The following is a 15,293-nucleotide window of genomic DNA, read 5'->3' as shown; positions in this document are numbered from 1 at the left end:
TCATAATTTATAATCTCAAAAATATCCATTTCATCAATATTTTCTTTAAAACAGCTTTGACAATTGACACACTATTTTTGTTGAGATTATTCCTTAGAATAATTTTTATTCGTCTCTGAAAGAAGCAGATAGATTTATTCCTCTAATAAATGTTTTATTAAAGTAATAAGCTATATCCGGCTGTTGAAAAATTGATTTTTTCTCTATTTGAGGAATAAGTGCTAACTGACTGTTTAACTGACTATTGAAAAATTGGCCCTTATAAAAACAGTAGTTCAATAAAATTTAACAACCCCTTTTCACAAAATTGATTTTTCTAAAAACAATTGAAATATTTTTAAAAAATCACAAACTGAGGGTTTTTGACATTTTAAAATTATGGCCATTCAGACGCTTCGCTATAAAAAATTTTCGTTAAAATCGGTTAAGTCGTTTATGAGAAAGTAAAAAAAATCAAGAAAACAGTTCTACCGTCAATATCGGTTCAAAAAATATATTTTTTATTTCAAAAGTAAAAAAATAAAAATCATTTTTGAGAAATATAACCTTTTCCATTTTGATTAGGTATATGGAAAGTACGGTTAATTTGGGTTCTTAAAAAAATTCCATTGGAAATAACCAAAAATTGTTAACAGCCAGTCTTGAAGCAAATCACTTCTGTAGTTTGGGAGAGGACTGACGTTTTGAATTTTCGCTTAGGGGTATTTCAAATAAACTAGCCCAAAAAATTAAGGGAACAAAAAAAAATCGTCATTTTTTTAGTGAAAAATGATCGAATCATGACAAAATAAAAAGCATGTGAAAGCTCTATTCTTCTAGTTTAAGGATTCGATGTTAAAATATTTTCTTTCTAACGGTAAAATAGCTAAATCATTGGAACTGTTCAAAAACCAAAATTTTCCAATTTTTTTGTTTTTAGTTTTCTCTTAAGAAAGTGAGAAGATTTTTTCTGATAAAATGATTATTATTTTTACAAAGGCTATTTATTTGGCTTTAAGATTCATTTTGTTTCAAACTTCTACGATTTTTTTTAGACTGCATTATCAGTCATCAAACCAAAAACCATACTTTTGATTTTGACTATCAATAGCTCAACAACGGATCACCGTACAGAAAATTCAAGGACGCATTCAAAAACTTCATTCAATTCTCTAAAAAATTAATTTTGCTTTGTTAAGCAAAATGTTTTCTTATTTTTGAGATTAATTTAGAAAAGCTATCAAAATAGGCATTTTTACGGTGATAAGATTAAACTTGGTTTATCTAAAACTTAAACGACATTTATCAATAAAATGTTCAAATAAACTCAAAAGAATTTGATTTTGCTCATAAAAAAGTTCAAAGAAGTACGTCATTTAGACCTGCAGAAATATGGTGTTTTATTTCATCTCAAAAGTTAAAACGCTCACAACAGAAAAACTGTTCAATGAATAAATCTGTTACTTTGCAAATTAATTTCAAGTATTTTAAACTTCAATAATTAAGCCTCAGTTTAATCTTATCATCCAAACCGTAAAAATGCCTATTTTGATAGCTTTTCTAAATTAATCTCAAAAATAAGAAAACGTTTTGTTTAACAAAGCAAACTTAATTTTTTTGTAGAGAATTGAATGAAGTTTTTAAATGCGTCCTTGAATTTTCTGTACAGTGATCCGTTGTTGAGATATTGATAGTCAAAGTCAAAAGTATGGTTTTTGGTTTGATGACTGATATTGCAGTCTAAAAACAATCGTAGAAGTTTGAAACAAAATGAATCTTAAAGCCAAATAAACAACCTTTGTTAAAATAATAATCATTTTATCAGAAAAAATTTTTCCACTTTCTTAAGAGAAAAGTAAAAACAAAAAAAAATTGGAAAATTTTGGTTTTTGAACAATTCCAATGATTTAGCTATTTTACCGTTAGAAAGAAAATATTTTAACATCGAATCCTTAAACTAGAAGAATAGAGCTTGCACATGCTTTTTATTTTGTCTTAATGCGATCATTTGCTACTGAGATATAGCCTATCGAAATCACTAAAAAAATCACGATTTTATTTTTGTTCCCTTAATTTTTTTGGCTAGTGTATTTGGAATTGAATATTTCACGCTAGTGCAGAGTATTTAAAACTAAAGTCGTGTTTTTTTTTTATAATATTTTAGTAAAAATTTGAAAATTTGAATAAATAAGAACAACAAAATATTTACAAATGTGCCAGTATATAATTTGTGTCCTATGATATTTTCAAGCAGAAGCAGTCTTGAATTTTATGAGGACCAGAAAACACAAATTATGAAATATTAACTCCTTATTGTTCTTAACAAAGCAATGCTTCTTGAATGCTTTGTATTTATATGCCTAAACGAGTTAGGTAGTCAAACTTTTGATAACCTCAGCATTTTCTGAAGAACTTTGACTCCAACAGAAATATACCCAATTTGTTGACATGGAGTGTAATTTCTTAAACTTACGAATAAACTGATATTCTGCTGGACATTGTGCGATGGTCCACAACTTTATCCTAATTCTTTCTTTATTTTTTTTTTCTGCACTGACTTTATTCTATCGTTCTATGCTTCGATTTCTATACCTACGCACAGTTGTATTTAAGCATCACCAGAGTGGTGTATAATAATCAATTCAGTCACGTATTCCAAGTCTTTTCATATCCGGAATTAAATGTGGTCCTTGATAATATTAACATTTACTTCTTTGCGGTTTGTTGGCCTTCAAGATTGGATATGAGTATAGAAGCCTGATGTAGTGTATATCACATACTACACACATGTTGCCACAGTGAAATGAACTGCTTCTCACTGTTTCCTGTGTTAAATCTCACTCCAAATATCACACATATCCATGCACACATCCAATATTACTTATCACACATATTCGGGTGGGGGTGGAGGGAGGCACCCTCAAACACACAGAGTATATTCTAACGAAGTTATGAAATTTTCAACAAAAATATCCTGTTAGCCAAGTGTCATTTATTATTAAGAGAATAAAAGAAGAGTCCTCTCCTTCTCCTACACGATTAAGACACACATACATACAGCAGAATAGAGATACCAATACCACTTACAAAGAGTCTAATTGCGTCAACCAATATAATGTATCTTTTGGGTGGATTAGATATTAGATTCTTTCGGGCAGCAGCGTATGTGGTTCGAATCAGGAAACTCATTTTGTTTGTTTAAAAAAGGATCTTGGTCCGAACGGAATATGTGGGTGTACGGTACGAGTATGAACATCAGGGAGCACAACGTAGAAATAACTTGAAATATTTTATTTAAAAAAAAAAAACTTTATTTATTTTGAAAAACTTGTTTTATTTTTATCAAAGTTTTTGATAAACCTACCGAGAAAGATGGAGAAAAAATTGCGATTTCTGGCATACAAAATCGAGTTTCATGTTTCCAGTTAACAGTATGGTTGGAAAGAAAACCTATTTGTATGTGCTTCTTTATAATAATTGGACAGAAAATTACTAAAACAGGCAAAACAACAACAGCACCCGAGTAAAAATTGAAAAAATCGTTTATCGATTAAAAATATCTCAACCGCCGCACCACCGCTGCACCACCACCGCACCATGACTGCACCACGTCCGCACCATTTCATTTTGTATGCAAAATTCACTGCACTATGATATATAATTTTGGATTATTGAAAAATAAAAAAAAAAAACTAACGATGAGAAGGAGATTTGAACCCGATTATTTAGAGCACTTTAGAGCAGCGCACACTCGACCACCAAGTCATGTTTGTAAGGACTGGCAATTTGTTGCTTAAGTCAAAATAACTTTGAAGACGACTTACACATTTGTATAAGTGCGAGAATAGATTTTTTGATCATGGTGTAGACGTAGTGCGCAGTGGTGCACCGAATTTTTCATTCAAAATTAAATGGTGCGAATTTTGGTGCAGTCGTGGTGCGACGGTGGTTTACCGATTTTTTCATACAAAATGAAATGGTGTGGACATCCTGCAGTTATGGTGCGGCGGTGGTGAAGCGAATTTTTTTCATTTTTTCAAAGTGAAATGGTGCGGACGTGGTGCAGCGGTGGTGCGGCGGTTGAGATATTTTTAATCATGGTCAAAAAGTGGTGCAGATGTGGTGCAGCGGTGGTGCGCCGGAATTCCATTTTTACTCTGGCAGCCTATCCACCGATACCAGAAGAAATCATAGAGAGGTTGAATACCCTGAAATATGGTATATTTAATCATAATATAGTTAAATAATATACCAGATATTAGTTAAGTGTACCAGAAATAAAGTTAAATTTACCAGAGGTTAAGTTATCCCTGTGTGATTTTCTCTTTGTGTATGCATATATGTTCCACTGTTCTTTTTAACTTTAAAAAACTTCTTTGTCTGTGGAATATCTTGTTGAACAGCGTGTATTTCAATTTTTCAAATAATTAATTTTGCTAAAACTGTGGTAAAAATCCCTCTTGAGGGTTTTTGGTCAAATATGAGCCAAATACTTTGCCAGGCTTCTTTCTAAAAAAAAAAGTTGAAAAGCCTCAATATAAGTTCATATGGATACATAGTCAAATATATGAGCAGAGAAAAGAAATTATATCTCAAATAGGAAAAGGTACATAGGTATACATGGGGACACATTTGGGAGTTTGTGAATTTGGCACGTTTTCCGAACGGACGATATGAACTTAAGGGATAAAATTGCAACATTATGAACACACAGATTTTAAGTAAATTTATCGCCAGATTTGCTCTAACATTCACATACACATACAAACATACTTACAAATATTTATTTTTTTTTAAGGTTTATTTGTCGTTTGCTTTTTGGATATCGGTTAAGTTATGACTGCAAGATTATCCTTTTGCGACTAGACAAATTGGCAAACAAAAAAGTTGGGTAAATCATAATTATGAACGTGATTATTTCTTTGGTATAAAGTATAGAGCATGGAGTATGACCATAATGTCACCATAAGATAATGGCATTGAGAGAAAATTGAGATGTCATTTAAGTCCTTCGTAATTCCTTCAGGGATTTAATTTTTCTAAAGCTTATTTGTTTGTAAAAGAGCCAAAACTCTTTTATATATAATTTTTCATTAGGTATGAAATAGGGGATGAAAATTTTATTAATTGCTCAATCTTGATGAATGGTCTTTAAATACTGCTTTTCAGCTTTTGATAAAAAAAAGGAACACTAGGCAGGTGCTTGGGGAACTGAAATTGAAACAACCTCTGCCGTGAATGAAATTCTTTTTATTTTTTTTTTATGTTTTAAATCATAAAAATTACTAGTTTTTATGTTGCAAATCATTAAAATTGCTTAAACGATTTTCGCTCTTCCATAATTTAAAAAAAATTTTTAAAAATTAAAAAAAAAAAACTTGTAAAATTTAAAAAAATTTAAAAAATATTAAAAATTTAAAATAATTGAAAATTTAAAATATTTAAAATTTTGAAATTAAAAATTTAATATTTAATACTTAAAATTTAAAATTATATACAAATTTATTCCTCATATCTGTCATTTCCGGCAGACGGCAGCATTGTCATGTCCGTATTTCCAGTGGAAAAAAATTGTAATTTATCTAATGAATAAAGGAAGATTCTAATCTAATCTAATCTTAAAAAAAAAATATTTATTGAAAATAAAAAAAATTCTATTAAAAACAAAATATTTTTTGCAACTGAAAAATAAAATTTGAATTAAAATAAAAAATAATTTATTGCACTTGAAAAAGTATTTATTTGAAATAAAAAAATTTTGGAAAGTAAAAAAATGTTGTAACTGAAAAAATATTTGGATTGAAAAAAAATTTTTTCAGTTGCAATAAATATTTTTTTTTTAATTGTAATGGAAAACAAATTCTATTAAAATGTAGGTATCTCCAACTGAAACTTTGTTGAATTTTCTTTGACATATTGAATCAATTACCATACCGTACGACCAACACTTTTCTATCTGAGAGACATTTTAGGAAGTGGAACCACTAAACCACATAAAGAACCCAATCACAAATTTCTTTTAAGACTGAAAATACCAAATATAACGACAAAATTCTTGAACTAATTCTACTGTCAATAAATGTAAGGAATCCGGATGTAGGTTGGGTAATAAATTACCCTTAACCAAAATAGATTTGCTATTTTTATTTTGTATTTCTTTCCTAGAAAATCACATCCGTAATACCATTACTGGTATTAAATCAATTTAAAAGGCTTTGGAGCCCTCCATTTCTCTTTGTCTCAATATAACATTGCCCTTAATATTATATGATATAAAACAATTTATAGCAAATCGAAGACGAAGCAGAGGAGAACCATGTATTGGCATTTTTAGAAAATATTAAACAAGAGGTATTCTTAAGTGTAAGATACACGTAACGTACATACATTCTGATCCTTTCGATTCTATTTATCATTCAAATTGTATAAAACAAATGTAAATTAAGTTCGAAAACTATAACAATAAATAATAATTGTTTTATGTATTCGTAAACAGGATATCGCTTATAATTCAATAAGTTGTGCATGCGAGAGTGTGTATGTGCGTGTGTGTGTGTGTGAATGTGTATCTTCTTTGGATTGTAAGAAACTTCAAGATGAGGACAACACCGAGAGGAAGCAACACATCCTTTCTGATGTTGCTTACCTTTTGCCAGGGAATTCAATCGATTTAATATGTAAAACAGATAATAATTGGCTCAAGGAAAACGTAGTAGAGAGAAAAAGAGACACCTTTGCTTTGAATTACCTTATGGATACACCTCAGAGGCAGGACTTTCAGCCTCAGGATAGATGTATACATTATTCGAGTAATGTACTTGTGTATTGTTTGCCGCATACTATACTTTGTGTAAGGAAATATCTTCTGACATCCGACATGTAGAGCTTCAGATTTTGGTGATTTAAAGTAAACAAGGGCATGAGAATGCGAGGATAGGAATGGTTCGGAGGGACAGGAAAATAGATCGATGTTGAAAATCAAGTAATCCATAGTAGGTATATAATACACAGAGTAGATACGTACCTTCATACAAGTTTGTTTATTCTTAGACTATGGTAGATATTCAAAAGGATAATTGCTATTTGTTCATTTTCAAAAAAAATAAAGACTTGCGTTTTCAATGATCGACTTAAGATAGTAAAGTTTTATTTTAGATTTAAAAAATACGCCAATACTCATTAACGTTATAATGATGAAGTTCTATATACATAGATCTATGAACTTAACGAATAAAAAGAGAATATTAAATAAAAAGCACCTAGAAAAGGACAAAGAAAGAGGTACCCACACTCACATTCCTCCTATAATAAAGAAAACAAGCTTATTTTTGTTTACTTTCAAAACGTCACGTTTTTGAAGTATACTTTTATATTAACATGTCAAAAATCCAAGTAGGTACATAATTATCCTGGTTATTATTCGGATTTCTGTTTTTTGTTTATAACGGAATCAAGACTTGGGTCGATATTTGTTATTATTGGGAATTTTTTAAACGGTGGAATAATATTATTTTATTTTAAATTGGTAAAACGATGAACAATCAGTAATAAATTTTCTTTTTTTAAAAGTTAATGCGTCTTGATAAATTCAAGAAAAATAATTTGGAAAAAATTTAAAAAGTATGAAACAAAAAGTCAAAGAAATAGTGAAAAAATTATGAGAGTATTTTAAAGTAAAATAAAACAAAGTGTTTTTAATGAGGAATTCAAAATTTTAAAAATGAAAAAGCGGCTTGATGACATTTATGTATTCATTTTTTTTTTTAAATTAATTATTTTCTCAAAGATATTGTAAAAGAAATTTATGATATCTCCAAACCTTTAGTAGGTCCATAACATAATGAATGTTTTTTTGAAGCACATAATCTTTTTTTTAACCGTTCAAAAATTGTAGGGAAATTGACAATACTACTAATGCAAACAAAATTGAAAAATATCAATTTTCCTTAGGATTTGACCCCAAACCACCGAAAGTAAGAGGCAGTAACCTTGTCACCTACTCTAATAGAACTTTTAAATTTGTGATATCTTTAACGTACCAAGAAAGTAAAATAAAAATGTTTATAATCCAATGAAATAAGGTTTTAACCTCGGTATGAATGCTAATAGCAATTTTTTTTGCTAAAAATTCTAGAAAAATCTGATGACCGCAAGTCGCGATTTCAAGATCAAAATCGCGAAATGGAGATTTTCAAAATTAACAATAATAGACAAGGTATTTTTTAATTTTGATTCCATAAAATCTAAAATCAAGTTAATCTGACGTCTCTGAAAGAAGTTATACCTGTTTTTCATGTGTCAAACCATATTATTATGACAGTTGCAAACTTACTACCGAAAAACCTTTAAAAGTTATGGTAAAGTAAGCATGAAAGTTAAAATATCTATCATCATTAAGAATCCAAACAGTGTAATGAAAAAAGCATATACATGTATTTATGAAAAATTGTAGTTTTTGAGAAAGAGGGAAATTTTTAGAATGCACTAAAAAACGTCCTAAGTTAGGTGCAGATTTAAAAAATTTAATAAGAAAACTTTAGATTTTTAAATGTATACTAACATAAGCGACATGATTTAAGATATTTTTTTAACACTTTTTTCAACAAAACTTACAAACAAGTCAATCTGACCATCCCTGAAAATTAATGCACCTTATTCATTTTGATCTTAAACAAATATCGGAAGTGTAGTTTTTCAATTTTTTTAAATCTGCACCTTATCTTCAAACCAGGAAAATTCGGACTTGCGGGCATGAGATTTCTTAGATTTTTGACATAAGTTGTAGAATATCCAAACAAAGAAAAAAAAATTAGCCTATTAGCACTAATTCCAAGATTGCACCAGGATGTTTATTACTGCATATCCCAAAATTTCCCCATTTCTCAAAAAATACCATTTTTTCATAGATATGATTTTTTTTTATTGTATTGTTTTGATTTTTAATGATAATGGATATGTAAACCTTCATTCAAAATTTGGTTCTTCTACCATAACTTTTAAGGGGTTTTCGGTAGTAAGTTTGCAACTGTTATAATAATACACAGAGAAAAATAGACCACATAAAATAGAACAAAAACAATAAGATTTCTCTTTGGTTTTCATCCAAGAAGGAAACCTTATTAAAACAATCGGGTTTTCCTTATTGTATTAAAATCTGCACTTGTAGGGTTTTTGGAAAGAAAAAAAAAAAAACGATGACCAGGCCGGGAATCGAACTGGAGACTTCAAATCATTAGTCGCCCATCTTACCACCTGAACCAACTCGCTATGAAAATAATGATCGCGATTTTTCTTCTACTGCCAAGTTGAAAAAAAATGAACTTTTCACTCAAATTTTAATAAGATGTTCTCTATAAAAATAATAAGAAATCCTTATAAAAAAACCTTATTAATCGTTGCTTTTAATAAGATTTCCTCATAAAACATATGGGTAGTAAAACAATATGGCAATCTGTTAGTTTCTAGGTGGTCATATTTTTCTCTGTGTATGGTTTGACACATGAAAAACAGTTATAACTTTTCAGAGACGTCAGATGGCTTTGATTTTAGATTTTTTGGAATCAGCATTAAAAAATACCTTAAAATCATGTATCATATGTGTATACAATACCATCGTCTATTATTGTTAATTTTGAAATTCTCCATTCTGCTCTTTGACCTTTGTTCGAATTGAAATTTAAGTTGAAGTCTGAAACTATGATTTATCTGTTATTATATTCGTTATTATAAAAAATGTTTATAAAAATTTAATGTATGTACATTTTTAAGATTTTTTAATATAGAAGATACATTTTTGCTTTTGCGGTCAGTAAAAAATAAAAAACTGCTTGAAAGATCCCCGGGACATAAATTAATCAGCGGACTTGTTAAGAAAAACCTAGGCTGAATTTTCATTGTGCGCAGACCCTTCCATCAAGGCAAACATGGGAAGGCCTTTAAAAATACAAGGATATTTTCAAAAAAAAAAAAAAAAAAAAAAAAATCCACCACCTTCATCTCGTCTACTTAACAACTATCCTTGTAATAGCTCTCTACTAGTGCAGAACTTCGATTGCAGTAAACAAATTTTTGAGCAACCACCATCACACCATATCGTCGTCATCGTGTCGTCTGTCCTTTGGATAAAATGGACATTTTCCCTTTTGAGTACAAGCATTTAAAAGCCTTAACTTAAATTGGTAAAAAAAAAAGAAAAACCCAGAAAAAAAGAAATAAATAATCCGTATACTGTGAGAGAGTGTTGGATAAAGAAAATCCTTACTCGTTTACCTTGTGCTTGCAAATAAAATTCCCATCGACAGACAATATGGGGATGTGGCTGTCTGTTCAGTCTGGAATCCTGGGGACTATAGAGAAGACTGCAGATCGACCCAGCATGAAAGCACTAACTTGCTTGACTCAATTCATATGCTGTCCTGTCTGAACGTATAAATTCTGTGTATGTGAGTTCTTTCTTTTGTCATATTCCCTTTGGCCGTTGTCGTCTTCTTTACCGGCCGGACCGGGCTCGGCCCCTACTATCGTTGACTTGACAGCGTAAAAAAAGAGACAAAAAAAAAAAAAAACTCTCATCAAGCCGACGGCAATGGCGGGCTATAGCGACTATGGTATGAAGAAGCCACGTTTTCTCAGTGTTTACAGTGCCATTGAAGAAAAAATGTTTGCAAATTGTACACAAACAAAGAAACGGAGCGAGTATCACTAGGATTGTTGTTTATCGGCAAAACATGATTGGCATGGGAATGACAAAGACTTGAATGGATGTTTCTTGCGAGAGCGTTAAACACAAAAAAAAGCAACAGAAAAAAAAAACAACGAAAATGCAAAAAGCTATAAAGGCTGTTTGTAGCAATTATAAGACAACGAAACGACGACGTGATGGATGAGAATATGCTCGTTGTGTGCAATCAATAAAATGCGTGTTTGTATTTCTGAGGAATATCATCATAGAAAAAGGAGAAAAGCAAGCAATCGAAAAGATGAAAACAAGCAAAAATACAATAAGTTTCTTTTTTTGTATCGGCAAAGTCAAGTAGAATATACACAAAGGATCTCTAATTTGTTCATTTGGTATTTGGTATGCTCTAAAACGCAGGTTGAAATCTCAAAAGCCTTTCATTTGTCAAGAATTATTATTTAGCATGAAACTTGACTATTCAATTCTTAATGAACTCATCAGGGGACTTAACCATTAAACAAAAATTCTATGGTAAAGCTTTTAGAGCACAAAATACTTTTTTTTCGTGAAATGATCTAATACTGAGTTTTTTTTATGAAATGCACTGTCTATGATGAAAAGGCGCTATTTTCATATTTTAAGAAAAATCTGTCCAAACATTTAGGTGGTGGAAATAGGTATACATTTACAGGCATATATAGACCCACAACCGCACAGACGGACAGAAAAGAAATATTTAAAGTAATGCAAGTATTTGTATTGCAGAATAATTGGTTTCATAAAAAAAGTACGTATTCGCCATGGTGACCATTTTTGTTCTAGTTCTAAAAAAATCATTATTGTCAGTTTTTGCAAAGTATACGTAAAGTAGTTCTAGGTTAGTGCTTGGCATCTTATTTTAATAGAAGTGATGTTAATTCATTTAAGTTTTTTCTCCAGCCTACTTTTTTATGTAAAAATACTTTGGTACAAGGGACTCAAGTCAAAAATAGTAGAGTAACAGCCGAACAAATTAGATTTTGATGTACTTTTTTTTCAAACGTCGGTAGTTAAAATACAAATACTTGAAGTCTATAGATTATATTAGATTGCCTTTGTTGCCGTTTTGATTTTTTAAATTTAATTGAAGGCTTTTGTGAACAAAACAAAATTTTTTTTTGTCAAAAATTTTTCTTAAATTTCATAAATTAATTGATGCCAAAAGATTGTCTAGGAAATTCAAGGAAAAAAATAAATGACAGTGAGGGACATTTCTCCATCGTTCAAGCGATGGATGCAATTTTCTTATTAATTTATTTCAAACACAAAAAAAAAAAATTTGAACACAACGGCAACACCTACAGTATTTAAGTATACATTTTTAAAAAGCTAAAAGCTTAGTCATATTTGTAAAATTAAGTTAATTGAATGAAGGGCTTTTGAAAGAATGGTAATTGAACTCAGATTTTTAACCAAAAAAAATTATTGACAAAATTTTAACATGTCGTTTTTAAAATTTTTTCGTAATATCAAATGCATTTATTTTCAATTGTTTTTTGGCCACATTTATTATGATTTGAAAATAAATGTCAATATATGTTTATTAAAAAGTATTTCATTTTCGAAGAACCTTTTTTTAACTTTTGAAAAAAATTTAACTTATTTTTTTTTTTTAAGTTCAACATTAATATAAAGTTATTTTTTATTCATTTAAAAGCCCTTATTGTTGAAAGTTTAATAGCAAAAGTTTAAAGTTCTTATTTGCCAAAGTCTTTGAGAAAATCAATTATTTCAATGCAAAAATTCAGTTTTTATCAAGAAAATCCGATGAAATTGAAGTAATCTTTATATTTTTTTTTCAATACTGTAATATATATATTACCTTTTCCTCTTCGGAATTCAACTGATAATATTTATGGCCAAAAATTTTTTATAAACAAATTCATATTTTACTAGGAAAAAGTTTGAAAAAAAGCCATTTAAAATTTTTTAATAACGTTTTTTTTTTCAAAATTTTGAGTTGAGTTGATTAAATTTAGTGGATTTAAATTTTACAGATAGAAATGAGATTCTGGCTTATTTAAAAACGTGTCTGTAAATATTGTAGGTGTTGCCGTTGTGTTAAAAATATTTTTTTTGTGTTTGAAGTCAGTTTGTGAGAAAATTGCATTTATCGCTTAAACGACGGAAGATTGTCCCTTACTCCATTACCTATATTTTTTTTCAAAAATTATCTAGAGAATCTTTTGCCATCATTTGTTTTCTGAAATTTCAAAATCAGAGCTATTCGGCCGGGTTCCTAATAATTAGCTTTAGTCACTCCACAAAAAGTTTTTAAATTTTGTGGTATGAAGGGCGTAAGTTGACTTAACTCCTTTGTACATATTTATATTAATTTTTAATCTCCAAATAATAAATCTGATCCTAAAGCTTTAAATCTAGAGGGAGACACAAGGATGCAGCCCAAGAATCCTTCACAAAATTTGCCAACGTGACGCTGAAACAGCAGCAGTATTTTGGTAGATAATTTGATCAACTCATGGTTTCAATCTTAATAAAAATATCTAAATATGAAAAAACGATGAAATAGCTTAATTTTTATAATAAAAAATAATTGGTCCCAAGCTGACTGAACCTCTGCACAATAAACAGTTTCAAAAACTCAATTTTCAATTATTTTAAATTGAATACCATAAATTCTACTCCAATCTTTAAAGCAACTTCAACTTTAGAACTCTCATCAACCAACATTATACCAAAACTTTCTACTCTGACGAAATTTCAATGACAAATAACAACTATTGCTCACACACTTGTTAGGCTTAAATTTTATTGCCAATAAAATTTTACCCCCCGCCCAACTATGAGCTTACTAATCCGGCATAAAAAAGAACACCAGTCCTTCCGTCAGATATGGCTCTATGAATGTCCCATTGGTCACAAAAACCGCACAATATCCACACAGCCAATATACCGTCAAAACGATTGTGTCCCATAAACATTATTTTAGATCAGATCCCTCCCAATGACCTTAACTCCACATCCGGTATCTATAAAATCACTATTTGGTCACATATTATTTTTAGTTTTTTTTTTTTTTTTTTTTTTGTTAGAAGTTTATATAATATAACAACTTTGGGATGGAGGCTCAAGCCCAAGACAACCCAGCATCACCGCACTACCGCATCGCACCACACCATTGTCGTGAACCGAAATCAAAACCAAATTAAAAGTAAAGCTCAGCAATAAATCTGAATCTGGAAAATCTCTGTGGTAATCCGTTTCCGATCGTAAATTAAATAATGTTTGCCAAAGAAACCGGTCGATGATGCTAGAGTATAGTCGCAGTGTGAGGAGAAGAAGGACATCCACAAAAACGACAACCATGACGACGAGGACAAACGCACAAAGTTATAAGGCTGATGATGGTCTGGCTGGTTTTCTTCCAGAGGAAGAATAAATTGCGAAAATTACTATTGATTTGGCAATGTAATGGAAGTTCATCCGCTGGCTGTTTGTGGTTGTCCCCAGATACCTACTTCTGTCCTGACACCGTGGCCCTGGCCATGTGTAATAAAAAACACTCCTTGCCTCTGTTAAATGACCAAAAAACTATGTTCCATGTAACTTTTTCTCTTTTGGAACTCTTCCATCATTACAACTATTACAACATGTGTGTGTTGGGCCGGACTGGGTCGGTCGGGACAGCGACACGCCATAAGCCTGGCACAACATGGTATTCATCTGGAATCTTGTAGACCTCGATATGGGCAAAGGGCCTTTTACCTAACCTACATATACTTCCGTCGTGTCGGTATGTGGTCGTCATCGTCTTCGAGTCGAATGAGTTTTTCGTTTTGAAGCCAAAGACCATAAAGAACGATTTCGGTTCATTATTAATATTGAGCTTTTATGGCTTATCGTCCGGCGGCCAGGCCAGGCATATCCTAAAAGACCATGTCTCGATATGTGTATTTCTACCGGTCGGTCGTCAGGCAGGATGAGGCGTCCAAAAGGACATAAACACATAACAACACCAATAAAAGTTACTTTTTAATCATATCTAAAGAACATAATAAAAATGGAGCTGAGTTGGAAGTTTGAGCACGCATTTTGCTTGCTACTGTGTACCCTAGTATTTCAAAGCAAAAAAATCTATATGTATACAAACACACTCACATATACATACATAAAACATTTATAGGCCTTCCAATCAGTTTTTCTTGTTCAATCATATTTCATAAGGGAAACGGGTAAAGTTTAAATTGAATTTCTTATAACCCAAATGATTTCCTGTCATGGCATAAGGATTTGAGTTACATAAATTTATGTGTTTTAATGATGGCTTATATACAAAAATATGGCTATCAAGAATGTTTGCAAACTTGTGAAAGTTTTTTTTTTCAAGACTCTTTCACCAAGAAGTTAATTAAATAGTGATAACTAAAATATCGATTTTTTGTTTTGCTTCTAATAACGATTAAGATTAAAGATATGGAATTTTTTTAATCGATTTAAAGAAATTTGAAGAAATTCCTTAATTCATTTGTCCATTTTGACTGACATGACAAATTAAATGCACAATTATAAAATTGACTAAAAAACACAACATTTAACTAAATTTTGAATTGTTAATTTTCTTTTGTGTTCATCTGAT

Source organism: Episyrphus balteatus, chromosome 3 (assembly GCF_945859705.1).
Source record: "Episyrphus balteatus chromosome 3, idEpiBalt1.1, whole genome shotgun sequence".
Lineage (NCBI taxonomy): Eukaryota > Metazoa > Arthropoda > Insecta > Diptera > Syrphidae > Episyrphus > Episyrphus balteatus.
The sequence above is the reverse complement of the archived record's forward strand: the minus strand, read 5'-3'. Positions refer to the sequence as shown.